The 17489-nt window shown below is 43.4% G+C and overlaps 1 protein-coding gene and 1 non-coding gene across 3 annotated transcripts in view; one reads left to right on the top strand and one right to left on the bottom strand.

Moving 5' to 3' along the window:
* The window catches only part of LOC125165885 (uncharacterized), an 821026-nt gene that overhangs the window by 189777 nt on the left and 613760 nt on the right, over positions 1 to 17489 (top strand). Inside the window, exons 4-6 of one of the 2 annotated variants that reach the window (XM_047859334.1) lie at positions 6897 to 7285; positions 9894 to 10067; positions 16554 to 16650. The gene's annotated coding sequence lies outside the window, so the exon portion shown is untranslated. Of the gene's footprint in view, positions 1 to 6896; positions 7286 to 9824; positions 10068 to 16553; positions 16651 to 17489 lie in introns of those variants that run through there. The other variant, XR_007152254.1, reaches the window with a different exon arrangement.
* TRNAR-CCU (transfer RNA arginine (anticodon CCU)) lies at positions 1043 to 1115 on the bottom strand. The gene has a single exon. It is a non-coding gene; the product is annotated as a tRNA-Arg (tRNA).

The following is a 17489-nucleotide window of genomic DNA, read 5'->3' as shown; positions in this document are numbered from 1 at the left end:
TAAGCAGTCGACACTCAATTTTGGCTCAGGTCATGATCTCATGGTTCTTTTCATGAGTTTCAGTACCCTGTGAGGCTCCTTGCTGACAGTGTGGAGGCTGCTTGGGATTCTCTCTCATCCCTCTCTTTGCCTCTCCCAACTCAAGCGTTCTCTCTCTCTCTCTCTCTCTCTCTCTCTCTCTCTCTCTCTCTCTCTCCCTCTCAAAATAAAGAAATAAACTTAAAAAAAAAGATATTTAAAAAAGTAATCTCTACACCCATCATGGGCTTGAACCTACAACCCTGAGATTAACAATCACACATTCCAGGGGCTGAGCTAATCTGGCATCTTGGTATAAGACCTTTTGAGCAAAATGTGTTCACTGTCCTTAAACTCGTAAATTTCTAGGGTTATATGTTTAATGTCATATTTTCTATTTTTGGCTAAGTCCAGATGTTTTCAACTGATGTAATAATGACAACAAATACCTAATGTACTCTTCTGTTTTTTTTTTAATTAACATATATTTTAAATAATGGCAATCTAAAACATGTATGTTTTAAAAACTCAAAACTGTTTCTTAACATACTTTATGCCCCATATTCTCTACCTCATGTGCTAATATTATTTTTTATCACCAGCCCCTTTTAGAAGTTGGTGTACATAAATTATGCCAATGTTATAACTCCAGATGGGGTAGGTCTTAGGAAGTCCTGTTAATAATCTTCCATTATAAATTCCAAAGACTGAGGGGTGGTTTTGCCCTAGAATCTGTGAGTTGCTTATTGGCCATGTTGAAGCAAATTGTGAAAGACACCAACACAGGGTGTTAGCGCCAATGTTAGATGTTAATAAATGTTAACTAATAATGCTAAGTGCTCATAAATCATTTCCTAGAATGAGGAAGTTGAAGCCCGTCAAGCCTGACTTATAGCCGTTCAGCAGGATATAGGAGAGGTACCAGATTAGAGCATCTCGGATCACTTCCTGATTTCAAATCCACCATCCATCTCACGTTCCTACGTCTTTTTTGTTTGTTTGTTTTGTTTTGAAGTAAGCTTTATGCCCAACGTGGGGCTTGAACTCACAACCCTGAGATCAGGAGTCACATGCTCTGCCATCTGAGCCAGCCAGGTGCCCCCCACTTTCCTGCATCTCTTACTATACAGATTACAATCTAGAGCTCGAAAGTTCAACTGGCCATTTTGCAGAAAAGGAAAAGATTGAATAGCCTTCTGTTGTCTCATACTTGAGCTTGGGGTTAGTGATCTCAGTATATGAGATCATACGAAACATAGGGCTGCCTGGGTGGCTCAGTTGGGTAAGGGAGCGACTCTTGATTTAGGCTCAGGTCATGATCTTGCCGTTCATGCTGGTGTCCATGCTGGCAACACGGAGCCTCCTTGGGACTCCCTCCCTCCCTCTCTCTCTGCCCCTCCCATGCTCCCATGTGCTGGCGCTCTCTCTCTCTCTCTCTCTCTCTCTCTCAAAATAAATAAACATTTGAAAATAAAAAGAAATGAAAAATACATGGAAAATCAAGTGAGCCATGTCTGGGATGGAATTCTAGTTTTGTCTATTTACCACCCCATGGGCTTGAACAGCATAATTATCTGGCACATAAGAAGCTCATAATAAACATTTCTCTGGAATTGGGGCTCCTGGGTGGCTCTGTTGGGTAAGGGGCTGACTCCTGATTTCAGCCTGGGTTATGATCTCACAGTTCCTGAGATTGAGCCCCTTAGTCGGGCTTTGTGCTGACAGTGAGGAGCCTGCTTGGGATTCTCTCTCTCTCTCTGCACTCCCCCTCTCAAAATTAAAATAAACATTAAACATTTTTTTCTGTCTTCATTTTTCCAACATAGTTCCCAGCTTTCTCATAAATTTAGATATTACTATAAAATCTGTCCAGCAAAAGAATCTTTTCTTTTTTTTAATTTATTTTTGAAAGAGAGACAGAGAGAGCAGTGGCGGGGCAGAGAGAGAGGGACAGAGAGAGAATCCCAAGAAGGCACCACACTGTCAGCACAGAGCCCGATGTGGGGCTTGAACTCACAAACTGAGAGATCAATACCTGAGCCGAAATCAAGGGCAGGACGCTCAATCGACTGAGCCACCCAGACGCCCCTGAATTTCTTTCCATATACACTTACTAGGTACCTGTTATCTGTCACCAAGCATCACAAGAATAAATAACACAAATTCTCAAGGAATAAATTATGCCCGAAATTGATTTGTCTCTAATGTATTAGCCTTCATAAATGAATGTGTGTTTCAAGTGGGTTTGTATTGATTTACCCACAGTGTTTCACGTTGTCCTCCGTGTGACCCAGGTCACATATACTTCAGAGTGGACGGAACCTGGTCAAAAAGAGAGTTTCACTACGGAAACAGCAAGGCCAGGGCCTGCCTGGGGGTGCTGGGAGGCAAGACCATGAGATTATAACCTATCAACAGGCCGAACTCAGCGCTGAATTCTGATGCTACATTCTTATGTCCGAACATCAAAGCAAGAAAAAACAAAACAAAACCATTTTTTAAAATTGAGACATTACAGAGGCCCCTGGGTGGCTCAGTCTGTTAAGTGTCCAACTCTTGATTTCGGCTCAGGTCATGATTTCACAGTTTGTGAGTTCAGGCCCCGCATCGGTCTCTGTGCTGACAGCTCAGAGCCTGGAGCCTGCTTCGGATTCTGTGTGTGTGTGTGTGTGTGTGTGTGTGTGTGTGTCTCTCTCTCTCTCTGCCCCTCCCCGATTTGTGCTCTGTCTCTCTGTCTCAAAAATAAAATAAACATTAAAAAAATTTTTTTTTAATTTAAAAATGGGGGTTGAATGGGGAATTAGTGTTTAATGAGTACCGAGTTTCTGTCTGGGGTGATGCAAGTGTTCTGGAAAGAGATAGCGGTGACAGTTGTATAACAATGTGACTGTTTTTAATGCCCCCTGACTTGTACGCTTCAAAATGGCTAAAATGGCACGTTTTATGCACTCTTTGTTTTATCACAATAAAAATAAAGTCATTAAGAAGCACGACGCAAGAAAAAAAGTAGAAGTTGGCTGGTTGAATGGGGGGGCAGTGTTGTCTGGGAAACCACCTCTCTTCCTTATTTTATGGCCAAAATGCTAAGGCACTGCACTTCTTTTTTTTTTTTTTTTTTTGACTTGTGATGTTTGTTGATGCTTCCTCTGACCTGCACCGCTTAAGAGAAGTCAGAAGCTTTGTATATAAAGTATTGTTGTGTACAATGAGATGCTTTCAGACTCGCAGAGAGCCATTCTCTAATAATGGTAGAGCACTTTGTAATCCGCACGGGCTTTGACATCTATTATCTCAATTGATCTGCAGAACCCAGGAGGCATTACCTTTGTCTCAGGGGGTTGAGGAAATGGAAATGTGGAGAGGCTAAGGCCTCACTGTGGTCTTAGTATAAGCAAGACCAGAACCTGGGTCTCCCGGGTCCTGAGTTAACCTTCTTTGGATATGTGGCATTCTGACTTTCCTTTTGCAGACACTGACACTAAAACTTATGTGTGAATGTTTGTTTTTTATTTTTTGAAGGTTTTTGAATGTTCATTTATTTGGGGGGGGGGGTGGGTGGGCAGGGAGGATCAGAGAGAGAGGGGGACAGAATCCAGGCAGGCTCCGTGCTGTCAGCGCAGAGCCTGACGCAGGGGCTCGATCCCACAAACCAAGAGATCGTGACCTGAGCCAAAATCAAGAGTTGGATGCTTAACAGACTGAGCCAGCCAGGTGCCCCTTCTGAATTTTTGAATGTTTGCCTTCTCTGGAAACAAGCAGAGATAAAAATGACCCACACCAAGGTGGCTGAAACTTTTACTTTCTACCCAAATGTTTTGGAATTATATCATCAAAACCTGAATGCAAAAAGAATTTAATACAAATGTTGGATCAAAATAATTTTCAACCAGTCTGTGCTTGTGATTCTAGCCAGCAAATGCAAAAGGTTAGTCTGAAATGCTAGGTATCATAGGCTTAATCAGCCCTAAAGCACCTTTACCTAAACTTATCGCCTTATCAGGGCATTCAAATTTCATATTTGTAAAAAGGGGCAAAATTATTTTATGCTCTGGGGTGCCCGGCTGGCTCACTTGGTGTATCATGGGACTCTTGATCTTGGAGTTGTAAGTTCAAGCCCCATGTTTGGTGTGGAGATTACTTACAAATAAAATCTTAAAAAATACATATTTATGCCCTCATTCATGTGTTACGTTTTACATATATGCAAAGACATAAAACTAATTTTTAAAAAATGTTTATTTCTTTTTGAAAGAGAGAGAGAGAGAGAGAGAGAGATTGAGAGAGAGAGATTGCAGGCATGTGAGCTGGGGAGAGGCAGATCCCAAGCAGGCTCTGTGCTGACAGGCTCCAACTCACAAACCGCGAGATCATGACCTGAGCTGATGTCAGACACTTAACCGACTGAGCCACCCAGGCGCCCAAAAACTGATTTTTTTTTAAAGTAACTTTGTTGGGTAGAAAATAAGGGTAGAAAGACTAACTTAATAAAGCAAGGGGTAAGATTACACAAACACATTTACCTTTTCACCTTGAGAAGGCACTACAGAAGAGCAGCATTTCCGAGGAACATTCTGGGGAACAAAGCAATGAGGGAATCTGCTTAATTACAGGATTTAGGCACGAGATTAAAGCAAAAGTACTTTTCTGACCTGAAAACCTGGGAGACATTTTTCCCGTAGATTTACGTAAAGAGTACATGGTATGAAATAGTGAAAAATGTCCTTGGCAACTTTGCTACAATAGACACAAAACTGACTTTCATGTCTCCGGTTCTTTGATGTCCTTTAGTAGAGGCCAGTGGTATAATACCAAGGCACACTCTACAAGGGGTCTTGTGAGACTCTGTTCTGGAGTCTCAATTTCATATGCAGTAAAAATAATGGCAATGGAATACAATTTGAGCTCAAATTCAATTTCAAAGCATATAAAATATGCTTAAAGCGGTTATAGTAAACTTTACCAAATCCCAAGGGTATGCAGGTTAAATACTGATGTGTATCAGAGTCCGTAAGGAAGGGAGTAGAAGCAATAACCTTGCCTATTAAAGCACAGCATACGGGGTGGGATGTTCCGGGGACCAGGTTTTCCCTCAGGCAAATATGGTTTAGAAAAAAAAGTTCGAGTGAATTGGCTAGCAGTAGAATTACATGGACAAGTAAACAGGTGAAATGTAAGAGCAATTAGAAAATGAATTGATACCAAAGAAGAGGGAGATGTTTAATATCCTTCCTCTGGGCTCTCACCAGGGCGTATGAATCCCTTTATGAAATCGATGACTCAGCTGGAAGCACAGAATTGGGACTGGCGAGTCCATCATATTAGACATAAGTGCCAAAAACACCTTGATGGATTGATGAGATAATTTTGGCAAGATCAAAGTCAACAGAGATGAGATAAGGTCATATATGTTGGATGCAGTAGGAGGGAAAATACTGTCCTGATATCCAACCCCCCCCCCCCCCCCCCCGGCTTCTCTGCATCTTTCTTCTGATTTCAGAAGCACTGAGTGCCTGTTGTGTGCCAGGAATACGATGATACGTGAGGCACATGACCCGGTGGGGAAGACGTGTATAAAAACCTAGGCTGTGTGTGTACTGTTGGAATAGAGATGTCCATTGAGCACAACAGTTGTGGGTTGTGTGGCTAGCTCAGTCGGCAGAGCATGTGACTGTCCATCTCGGGGTCATGAGTTCAAGCTCCACACTGGCTGTAAAGCTTACTTAATTAAAAAAAATAATAAATACAATGGTTGTATGAAGCATGGCAAGTCTTCAGTTCCTTGCAAGCTGAAGGGAGACTCCAATAAGAAGGAAACCCAAGTTAAAGAATAGATCTTTGCTAGTCCTAGGCCTGGGGGATGGGTAGAGGGTAGGGGTAATGCAGAGGGAGAAGAGCACAGGAGAGGTCTATCCAGGGAGCTACAGAGGGAGATGTGTATGTGTGGGGAGAAGAGACAGCAGGACCTGGTATGAGGGAGGTGGATAAGGCCAGATCACAGAGGAACCTGGCTTTAAACTCTGGCAATGGAGGGAACCATTGATAAATTTCTATTTTACTAAGGAAAGGAGTAATGGGGTCAAAATGGCATTTTCATAAAAGTTACGGGGGGGAACAGTGCTTCAACATGGTGCTGGGGTGATAAAGCAGATACCAGTTTGGAGACTCTCTTAGCTCAGCTGCCATAACAAAATAACAAACTAAGGCAAGGCGTGGGGGAGCTTAAACAGCAGAACGTGTCTTCTTCCAGTTCTGAAGGCTGTAAGCCCTAGATCAAGGCGCTGGCCAGTTGCAATCCTGGTGAGGATTCTCCCCATGCCTTGCAGATGGCCCCCTTCCCTCTGTGTCCTCACACGGCCTTTCCTCCGTGTGCATGTGGAGAAGGAGGGGGTGAGAGCTCTCTGATATGTCTTCCTATAATAAGGACACTAACCCTATCAGATCAGGGACCCCCCCCCCCATGACCTCATCCAACCTTAATAACTTCCTTAATGGTTCCATCTCCAAATACAGCCACCCTGGGGCTTAGGTCCTCAACATATGAATTTGGGGGAGACACAAATATTCAGTCCCTCCCAGAGACTGTTAGCGTTGTTCAGTTAAAAGCTGATGAGGGCATAAGTTGAATAGTAGCCAAGGGGCAGGAGGGGAAGGATATCAGAGATGCTGAGGAAATAAAATTGGCAGTTCCTTGTGACAGTGGAGGGGTTTAGGCAGAGGGTGAGATGGAGAAGAAGAACACTGGTTAACTCCAACATCTTTTTGCTGTTGTTTCCTTTATCAGTGTATTAATCAGGGATCTCTAGAGAAACAGATAGATCTAGATGTCCTATGGGTTCTGTTTCTCTGGAGAATCCTGCCATATATATATGTCTTCACAGCCTCCATCATCACACGAGCCAGCAAGCAGTCTCACGCTCTGCTGACTGCAGGCGAGAGAACCAAGAAAGCCAGTTGTGTTCATTCGACCTGACTCCAAAGTCCTGAGGTCCAGGAGCATCGATGTCTGAGGGCAGAAGAAGATGATGTCCCAGCTCAGCAGAACGCACATTCGCGGTTCCTCTGCCTTTCGGTTTGATGCAGGCTCTCCATATATTGGATGATGCCCACCTACCTTGGAGAGGGCCATCTTCTTTACTTCGTTTACCTATTCGAACGCTAATCTCTGCCCAGAAACGTCGCCAGACTCCTCCGGAAATGATGTTGTTATCGGCTATCTGGACATCCCTTCGCCCAGTCAGGTTGACACAAAATTAAACCATCACAACTGGTAAGATGGTAATACCACTAGGGAGGATGAGGACCGTGGGGGAGATTTGCTGATTTTCAGACACAGTAGGTAAAATCAGTTTACGACATGTTAAGTACAGGGGCGCCTGGGTGGCTCGGTCACATAAGCGTCCGACTCTTGATTTCAGCTCAGGTCATGAGAGTTTGTGAGTTTGAGCCCCATATGGGACTCTGGGCCAGCAGCGCCGAGTCTGCTTGGGATCCCGTCTCTCCTTCTCTCTGCCCCTCCTTTGCTTTTGTGCGCGAGCTCTGTCTCAAAATAAATAAGTAAACTTACAAAAAAAAAAAAAAAAGATACGTTAAATATGAGGTATCCGTGGGGCATTGTGGGGGAAAACGTCCGCTGAACGGTTGGATTTATAGGCGTTTGCTTCAGGGAGGCGTGATGTGGGCTGGAGATACAGGGATGGGGGAACCCATAGGGGATAGAGTCAGCATGGGTAGGCAGGTGGAGAGCAAAAAGAGAAGAGGACGAAGGATTGATTCTTGGGAAGAAACTGGGCATGGAAGGAAACACCAAAAACTAGTGCTAAATGTCTTATTGTGTCATTTTAAATATAGGAGAAAAAATATACAGAAATACTTTTAGTTTAATAATTCATATTTTTCCCAGGGCGCCTGGGTGGCTCAGTTGGTTAAGCATCCATCTTTGGCTCAGGTCATGATCCCATTGTTTGTGAGTTCAAGCCCCGCGTGGGGCTCTTTGCGGTCTGAGCAGAGCCCGCTTCAGATCCTCTGACCCCCCTCTCCCTCTGCCCCTCCCCCGCTCACATGCGTGCACGCGCGGGCCCTCCCTCAAAAATAAACATAAACAAACTTGTTTTTAATTTGCATTTCTCTACCTCAGACTCTCACCCTTATTCTTAGTAATTTTGTATGAGCACATGCCACCTTCACTGCTGACTCAAAGTGATATTTTTGCTAATAAATGAGAGAACCCTCTGGAAGGTGCTGTAACGAGTAAAGGATTGTACTTAGCTGTAAATTTAACCTCTGTAACTCCAGCTGTAGAATGAAGTCATTTATTATAGGGAAAAACTGCTGGCTCTGGAGGAGAAGAACAAATGGTTGCCTCTTTGCCCTCGTTTAAATAGGATGATGGCCCTAGCATTGTTCCCTACAGACAAGGTCTGTGCTGTGGAGGCTACAGGCAGCCATTAATGAGGCCAACTGTCACGCGTTGTTATGGGTGCCAAATGGTTCCTCTCACAGGGTGGGAAGGGCTGTTCTCAGAGTTCCTGCCTGGGCTCTGGATCCAGGGGGTCTGTCTCCAGCCCTTTTTAGGAAGGCGGAGCTTGCTTACAGATAAAAAGCAAACTAAATAATCAATGGGAGAAGAAAATACGGCAAAACTGAAGGAAATCTCTTATGAAGGAACCTAAACAGGAATGAAAAACGAATATCAAGGCTGAGTGTATACGGGGCGCCTGGGTGGCTCAGTCGGTTGAGCGTCCAAGTCCAACTATTGGTTTCTGCTCAGGTCATGATCTCGAGGCACAGCCAGGAGCCTGCGGAATTCTGTCTCTGTCTCTGTCTCTTTCTGCCCCTCCCCCACTTGTGCTGTCCCTTCCCCTCTCTCTCTCTCTCCCTCAAAATAAATAAATAAACATTAAAAAAAAAAAAAGATTGAGTGGGAACCTGGGTGGCTTAGTCGGTTAAGTGTTCGACTTCTGCTCGTGACCTTCTGCTCAGGTCATGATCTCATGTCTGGTGGGTTCGAGCCCCACATCAGGGTCTGTGTTGACAGTGCTGAGCCTGGAGCCTGCTTCGGATTCTGTGTCTCCCCCTCTCTCTGCCCCTTCCCTGTTCCTGCTGTCTCTGTCTCAAAAAACAAACAAACAAACAAACAAACAAACACAACACACTGAGTGAGCCTACCAGTCTACAGTAGGTGATACCCCATCCAAATTTAAAAGAGAGAAGAGAAGAAGGGGCACTCGGCTGGCTCAGTCAGTAGAACATGAGACTCTCGATCTTGGGTTCTGTGAGTTCATGCCCCACATTGGGCATAGAACTTACTTAAAAAACATAAGTAAAAGACCACCTATTCCCAATCACGGTAGAGAGAATGTAATTAGTGTTACCAATGGTATACATTGGTATATCAGTGTTACCGTTGAGAGTGTAGTGAGCGTTCCCATTGATACACAGGACGATATAATAGAAAGCATGGCAGAGAAAGTCAGTGGCGGGGGAAGAAGCCACCTTGTTTACCCCTCATACTTTTTAATTGTGTCTGTTAGTGATAGGCTTCCTGGATTGAGTCAAAGCTGTAATAGAAATGTCTCTCTGAGAAGCTTCTTTGACTTGGAAAACCTTGATTTTTTTTTAACATTTCTATATTTTGAGAGAGAGAGAGAGACAGAGAGAGACAGAGACAGAGAGAGCAAATGAGCAGGGAAGGGGCAGAAAGAGAGGGAGAGAAAGATTCCCAAGCAGGCTCCACGCTGACAGCAGCAAGCCCAGCGAGGGGCTCAAACTCACGAGCGGTGAGATCATGACCTGAGCCAAGATGGAGAGTCTGACGCTCAACCGACTGAACCACCCAGCCCCGCCCCCGCAACTTTTTAATTGTTTTTTTTTTTTAGTCTACAGGAGAAAGTCTAATCATGCCTCTCTCCACAAAGCAAAATATGAATCAGTTCTCTTCTTGTGTAAGGTTGTCATCACTGCAAATAAGTATTTCCACGGGAAATAAAAAACAGTGGCAAAGTTGCATGAATTTGGGAGCAGAAAAATATTGCAAATTCCAAAGAAAACAGGTAAGACCATTTCTATTAAAGTCTGTTGCCTTTGGGTTGAAGATTTTATCTAAGTTAGATATAAAGGATTAAATGTTATGGAACAGAAAATCAGGAATTAAACCCAAAAGTTATGCCATTTAACATGGAACGGCATCAAGTTTTTTCCCCTGCAGTTAAAGATACTGCGGTGGCATAATTACATTAGCCTGAAGGAGCTGCTTTATGCATTGGGTAATCATCCAGGAACATGAGCTGTAATCAGAAGTTGTGATGTACTTGTATCCCAAACGGTACCACCCACCTCATTAATGCAGAGGGCTTCAGAGAAACTCTACGATGGGTGGAAACCTCATGCCACCGGGAAGCATACATTGTAACAGCAAATACTGGTTGGGCAAAGGTGCGGAGAAGGCAAAGAAATGCACCTCAACAAAGGGAAAGGTTTAAGTGTGTTTTTAAGGGACACCTGGGTGGCTCAGTCGGTTAAGTGTCCGACTCTCGATTTCTGCTCAGAGCATCATCTCAGGGTCCTGAGATCAAGCCCCGCATCGAGCCCGGCTTTGGGCTCCGAGCTGGGTAAGGAGCCTGTGTGAGAGTCCGTCTCTCCCCCCTGTGCCCCTTCCCTGCATGCATGCATGCATACACTCTCTCTTTTTCTCAAAAAAAAAAAAAAAAGAAAAGAAAAAAAAAAGAAAAAAAAAACCTGGCTCAGTCAGTAGAGCATGCGACTCTTGGTCTCAGGTTGTAAGTTTGAGCCCCCATGCTGGGTGTAGAGATTATTTAAGAATAAAATCTTAAAATAAAATAAAAATGTGCAGATTTAGAATTTTCTATTTTTTTAAAAAAATTTTTTTAATGTTTTTATTTATTTTTGAGACAGAGAGAGACAGAGCATGAGTGGGGAAGGGGCAGAGAGAGAGGGAGACACAGAATCTGAAGCAGGCTCCTGGCTCTGAGCTGTCAGCACAGAGCCCGACGCGGGGCTCGAACTCACAGACTGTAAGATCGTGACCTGAGCTGAAGTCGGACGCTTAACCAACTGAGCCACCCAGGCGCCCCTAGAATTTTCTATAATAATGGCATGGAAATGATCCTTGGTTCAGATGGAAAGAAAGTAAGGAGGCTTTTTAAAAAATGTTTATTTATTTTGGGGGGAGGAGGAGGGGCAGAGAGAGAGGGAGACAGAGAATCCCAAGCAGAGAATCCCTGCACTGTCAGCACAGAACCCGACGTGAGGCTTGAACTCATGAACCGCGAGGTCATGACCTGAGCCAACACCCAGGCTCCACGGACCGGACCGAGCCACCCAGGCGCTCCAGGAGTTGTAATGTATTAGCAAGTGCAAAGGATGCTCTGTCTCCCTTTCTCTTTGCCCCTCTCCCACTCTCTCTTTCAAAAATGAATAAACACTTAAAAAAAAAAAAAAAGAACCGTAAGCAGACACTGATGGATTGTCTGAGGGTGGAATTGTTGGGATCGCTCTTGCACGAATATGGAAAAATGCTGCATGGGACACATGCGACAAGACGGATTGATATTATATTTCTAAATGTAGGGTAAGACATTGCCACCTAACCTACCCTTCAGAAAAGGAATTTCCCTTACAGAAAGGTCCCTATGATACAATCTCTCCACTTCTCGCTTTACTTTGAACAACACATTGCACGCGCGGGGAGGGGGAACCTCGTCACCCTCAGTCTCTGGGCCTCGAGCTAGTTCAAATGCATCTTGAGGTCACCTAACTAACTAGACGTAAAGGAGGCTCAAACTAGTTTATGTAGACTTATTACTTTTTTTAATAATTTGTTCCTAGAGACACGATCTCATCACGACCAATTTGCTGTCTTTATAAACAGATCGCGCCAAGGCAAAGCGAGTGTTAAGTTGTGGCCTGCTCGGCTACACGTCTGTAGGAAGGCTGAATAATTTTGCTAATGTTATGTGAATGACTATTTGTGAAATAGGATGAAGTTTCCAATGTTAGTATCATGTGCTCAGAAAGAGCTGTTTTATTTTTTTTTAATATATATATATATATTTTAAAATATATTTTTAAGTAAGCTCTACACCCAACTTGAACCCACAACCCTGAGATCAAGAATATCACGCTCCACCGACTGACCCAGTCGGGTGCCTCAAAAAGAGCTATGTTTTTAGGGGTGCCCGGGCGGGGCGGGGGGTCAGTCAGCGGAGCATCTGACTTCAGCCCAGGTCATGATCTTGCGGTTTGTGAGTTTGAGCCCCACATTGGGTTCTGTGCTGACAGCTTGGAGCCTGGAGCCTGCTTCGGATTCTGTGTCTCCCTCTCTCTCTGCCCCTCCCGGGCTCACGGTCTATCTGTCTCTCTGTCTCTGTCTCTCTCTGTCTCTCAAAAATAAGTAAACATTAAAAAAATTTTTTTTTAATTTACACAAGAGCTATGCTTTAAACAATTTAAATAGAAATAAAGACGATGGGCTCAGAAAGGGAGATAAATGAATCATGATGGCTATGGGGATGACAGAGGTGTGTGTGAAAAGGGAACAAAATTGTTTCATGAACTGTGGGTGATGAAAAAAAAGAGAAATATTTCTAAATTCTTATTTCTAAATTTATTAATGTAACTAAAACATGCTACCACATTAAACAAGCAGACATATGATCTAAAAGTGTGTATATTCAAGTTGGCCAAAAACCTTTAAAACAATCTTATGAGGAAAACGGGAAATTAGTTTATAGTATTTAGTCTTGTGCAGTACAGAAAGCAGAGAGATTTTCTTAACATTCACTGTGGCCTGGTTGAGATACATTAGACTCCTTGCTCTGTCTGAACCCTCCGGCAGTCTCCCAGAACTCATACATATTGACAGAAAGACGGGAGCACTGTTGATCAGGAAATCCGGTTTCTGCTATAATTCCTTTTTTTTTTTTAAGGTTTTATTTATTTTGGGGGGGGGCACGTAAGTGGGGGAGGGGCGGAGAGGGAGACAGGGGATCTGAAGCAGGCTCTGTGCTATTAGTATCCAGCTGGATGTGGGGCTCGAACTGACGAACGGTGAGATCATTACCTGAGCCAAAGTCCAACGCTCAACTGACTGAGCCACCAAGGCGCCCCTCTGGGATAAGATCTATAGCACAGCAATCTGTCTCTTTTTTTTTAATGTTTATTTATTTATTATTTTTTATTTTAGAGAGAGAAAGAGCACGGGCAGATGGGAGGGACAGAGAGAGAGAGAGAGAGAGAGAGAGAGGGAGAGAGAGAGAGAGAGTGAGAGTGAATCTCAAGCAGGCTCCATTCTTAGCGAGGAACCTGACACAGGGTTCCATCTCACCATCCTGGGTTCAAGACCTGAGCTGCAATCAAGAGTCGGACACTCAACCGACCGAGCCACCCAGGTGCCCCTAAGTTTATTTATTTTCTAAAGTAACCACTACACCCAACATGGGGGCTCACCCAAACTCACAACCCTGAGATCAAGAGTCCCATGTTCTTCCCACTGACCAGCCAGGAGCCTCTAGCAATGTCTTGAGAGTTTGGGTAGCTTTTGTTTTCATTGCCCATCATACGTAAAGTAGATTATTTATGGAAGTTCCAGACCTTTTCACCTGAGAAGAAAAGCTGAGAATCAAAATGAATTTTACCATCTACCTTTTACTAGTTTAACTTTCTTTACATCTACTAGAAGTAATGAGCACTCAATCAATGCCCACTATTTTTATTCTCAGGCTTACATGTGAATCACTTTCCATTTTTGATGGCATTTTATTTATATAATCCCATGATGTCAGTAGGGTTAAATTATTTCACCTGTGGAAACAGAGGTAAAAAAGGCCAAGTAACTCGATCGTGGTCACAGAGGCAGAGAGTGGCAGAGTCAGGTGAGATACACCAAGCTGATGATTCCAAAATTCACATTTTTTTTTTGTTTTTCAGATTTTATTTTATTTTATTTGCAGAGTAATCTCTACACCCAAGCGTCAGGCTTGAACTTACAACCCTGAAATCAAGAGTCATATGCTCTACTGACGAAGCCAGGCAGGTGTCCCCCAAAATTCACACTTTTTTTTTTTTAGAGAGAGAGAAAGAGCAGTTGCTCCAGTGGGGGGAGAGGCCAGAGAGAGAGAGAGAGAGAGAGAGAGAGAGAGAGAGAGAATCTCAAGCAGGCTCCATGCTCAGAGGAGTGTGGAACTCAGGACTCGATCCCATGACCCTGGGATCATGACCTGAGCTGAAACCAAGGGTTGGATGTTCAACCCAGTGAGCCACCCAGGTGCCCCCAAAATTCACATTCTTAGTAAAAAATACCACTACCTCCTTAGAGGATGGAGATAAGCTGAAGAGGGACACTTAGTCCAACCTGGGGGTTCTGGAAGGACTTCCTATGGGAGATGATGGCGTAGACGAATCTGAAAGGTGAGTAAGAATTCGAAATAGGAAAAAGGTGCATGAGTAAAACCATGTATGTCTCAGACAGCATTGCTTAAGCAGGTTAGTATTATCAGAGTGTACAGGGTGAGTCAGTTGATGGAAAATATAGATTGAGAAGGAAGGGAGGCCTGCAGAGGACCTTATATGGTAGGCTATGGAGATGAGATTTTGCCCTAGAAGATGGAAATGATTGCAAACAAGAACATTAGTAACAAGAAGAGTACAAGTAAACTCGATAGTTGGGAGGCCTTGCAAATAAATTAGGATAGCAGGCGTGCCTGGCTGGCTCAGTCAGTAGAACAAGCGACTCTTGATCTCGGGGTCGTGAGTTTGAGTCCCATGTGTTGCATGAAATTTACTTAAAATTAAAAAAAAATTTTTTTGAAGAAATAAAATGGGATTTCAACTCTTCTGATGTCTTCTGGTGAAAGAAAAAGATGGGCTGCTAGCCTTAAAACATTTTGCAATACAGTGATTATTGTTTGGATATTGTTTGGATTATTGTTTGGATATTGAGAAGACGAAAGACGTTTCAGAACAAGCAAGTGCCCTTAACGATGTTTCTGACCATAGTCAGGCAAACTATAAAGTGCTTGAAATTGAATGTGGCCAGTATTATGTGTAGCCCCCAGCTTAAGGACTTTAAATTACTATCTCATTTAATCCCTGTAACAACCCCATGGAGTAGGTGACGACTTCTCAGTTTTATTAGGTAAATAAAATCATTAAAACTGTACCAAAGGTGAAGTGACTTGTCCGAAGAAATTTAATTTAAAACACAGTATGATAAAGACTCAGTGAGTTTACAGTGCTGGTTCATGAGTCCCTGAAAGTTGGTAAGCCAACGACAATGACTGGGGAGAGTTCACTCTTTCTGTGGGCAGATGCAAACATGAAGCGTATCAGGTTCCACAAAATCCTACCCCATTCTTAGGAATTTCTTGGTTGGTTTTTTTTTTTTTTTAACAAGAAGGTTAGCTAATCTTTCATAAAATTATTTACCCAACACGGTACCAGTAAACTGATAGTCCAGATAGAAAACACTATGGGAAATTCATGTGAGCTACTGTATACACTTCCTAAGATGTAAAACCCATAAGGAAACCAGAGGTGTAAAGATAATTGAGTATCTGAACAATTGATAGTCAGCCTGGCTGTGCTGTGATTACAAGCAACCCTAAAATCTCAGTGGTTTATGAGAAGAGAGGGTTATATTTTGCTCGTACAAAATGACCACTGAGGCTTGGCTGAGGGGCACACTCTGGTACTCAGACTAAACCAGCAACCCTATCTCGAATTGTAGCAAATGGAAAAGGCACATGTGCAATCACAAACTGGCTGTTAAAGCTTAACACCCGGGGGCGCCTGGGTGGCTCAGTCGGTTGGGCATCCGACTTCGGCTCAGGTCATGATCTTGCGGTTCGTGAGTTTGAGCCCTGTGTCGGGCTCTGTGCTGACAGCTCGGAGCCTGGAGCTTGCTTGGGATTCTGTGTCTCTGTCTCTCTCTGCCCCTCCCCCGCTCACGCTCTGTCTCTCTCTCTCTCTCTCTCTCTCAAAAATAAATAAACGTTAAAAAAAATTATAAAAGGTCTTCCTTTCTTAAAAAAACAAACAACCCCCCGAAGAGAGAAGTATAATTTCTGCTCACATTTCATTGGCCAGAACAAATCACATGGCTACATCTGATTCACGCAGAGCGGGAAATTTCATTCCTACATGTGTCCAAAGGGAGGATAACACAAATTTGGTGAACAGCATTTAAGGACTCCCATGGTGAAATCTTAAGAGAAATAGCAGTGAGGGGCACCTGGCTGGCTCAGTTAGTAGGACATGTGACTCTTGATTTCAGGGGTCTAAGTTCAAGCCCCACATAGGGCATAGAAGTTACTTCATTTTTTCTTTGAGCTTACTATAAAACAACAAAAAGTAAGAAAAAAGAAAGAAAAATAGAGGTGATAACCACATAAGAAGAAGAAAGTTCTGGATCGAGGAACAGCATTTGGGCTTATAATTATGTGAACACTTAATGACTTATTCATGATGGTGGCTAGGATGGGAATAAGGTTTAATATATAATTTTTTAAAATGTGTTGCAGTAGTTGGCCAATTTATGCTGTGAGAAGTTTGCTGGAAAATTCCTCAGGGTCTCTCACTGGACGTGTTACTGACTAGGTCACACCGAGACATAACATGGTATGTGTTTATCAGCCTCCTTCATGGTCATCCAATGTTATGTGTACTTTTTTTAAAAAAAAAAAAAGTAATTCGTAGGGGCCCCTGGGTGGCTTAGTCAGTTAAGCATCTAACTCTTGGTTTTGGCTCAGGTCATGATCTCATGGTTCATGGGTTCAAGCCTCGCTTAGGGCTCTGAGCTGGAAGTGTGGAGCCTGTTTGGGAGTCTCTCTCTCTGTCTTTCATCTTTCTCTGCCCCTCCCCCACTCAAACTCTCTCATTCTCTCTCTCTCTCTCAACATTAATGAATAAACTTAAAAAAAAGTGGTTCTAATAGTCTTTCCTATTGCACTGCTGTCTGCTGGCATTAAAGAACTCCTTTTCTTATGAACCTATGTACAAACATTTCACACGTGAGATACGATTCTACATATCGCTGCTTCTATACTTCATTCAGTAGAATATCTAATTTGAAACTATTACATAAAAAATGAACTAGATAAACATTTTTCATTACTGAAATAACCTCCATTCAGGGAAAATCTGATCTTGTACCAGAAAGAAGGTTCTCCAGAAAGAACAGATCCTACCCGTTGGAAAGCACATATGGGAGACGCTTGGTAGATGGGGTTCTTACAGAGGCTGATTCTGAGACCAGGATTCAAGGACAAGTACTGGAGTTGATCTGGGATGTGAACCCAGAAATTACTGGCAGGGAGAGACAAGGAAGGAGGCTCCAGGCTCTGAGCTGTCAGCACAGAGCCCGACGGGGGCTTGAGCCCACGGGCCTAAGATCATGACCTGAGCCGAAGTGGGATGCTTAACCGACTGAGCCACCCAGATGCGCCAATACTAATTAA

The sequence above is a fragment of the Prionailurus viverrinus genome, chromosome B2 (assembly GCF_022837055.1).
Source record: "Prionailurus viverrinus isolate Anna chromosome B2, UM_Priviv_1.0, whole genome shotgun sequence".
In the NCBI taxonomy this organism is placed as follows: Eukaryota; Metazoa; Chordata; class Mammalia; order Carnivora; family Felidae; genus Prionailurus; species Prionailurus viverrinus.
This window is presented reverse-complemented; position numbering and strand designations above follow the sequence as displayed.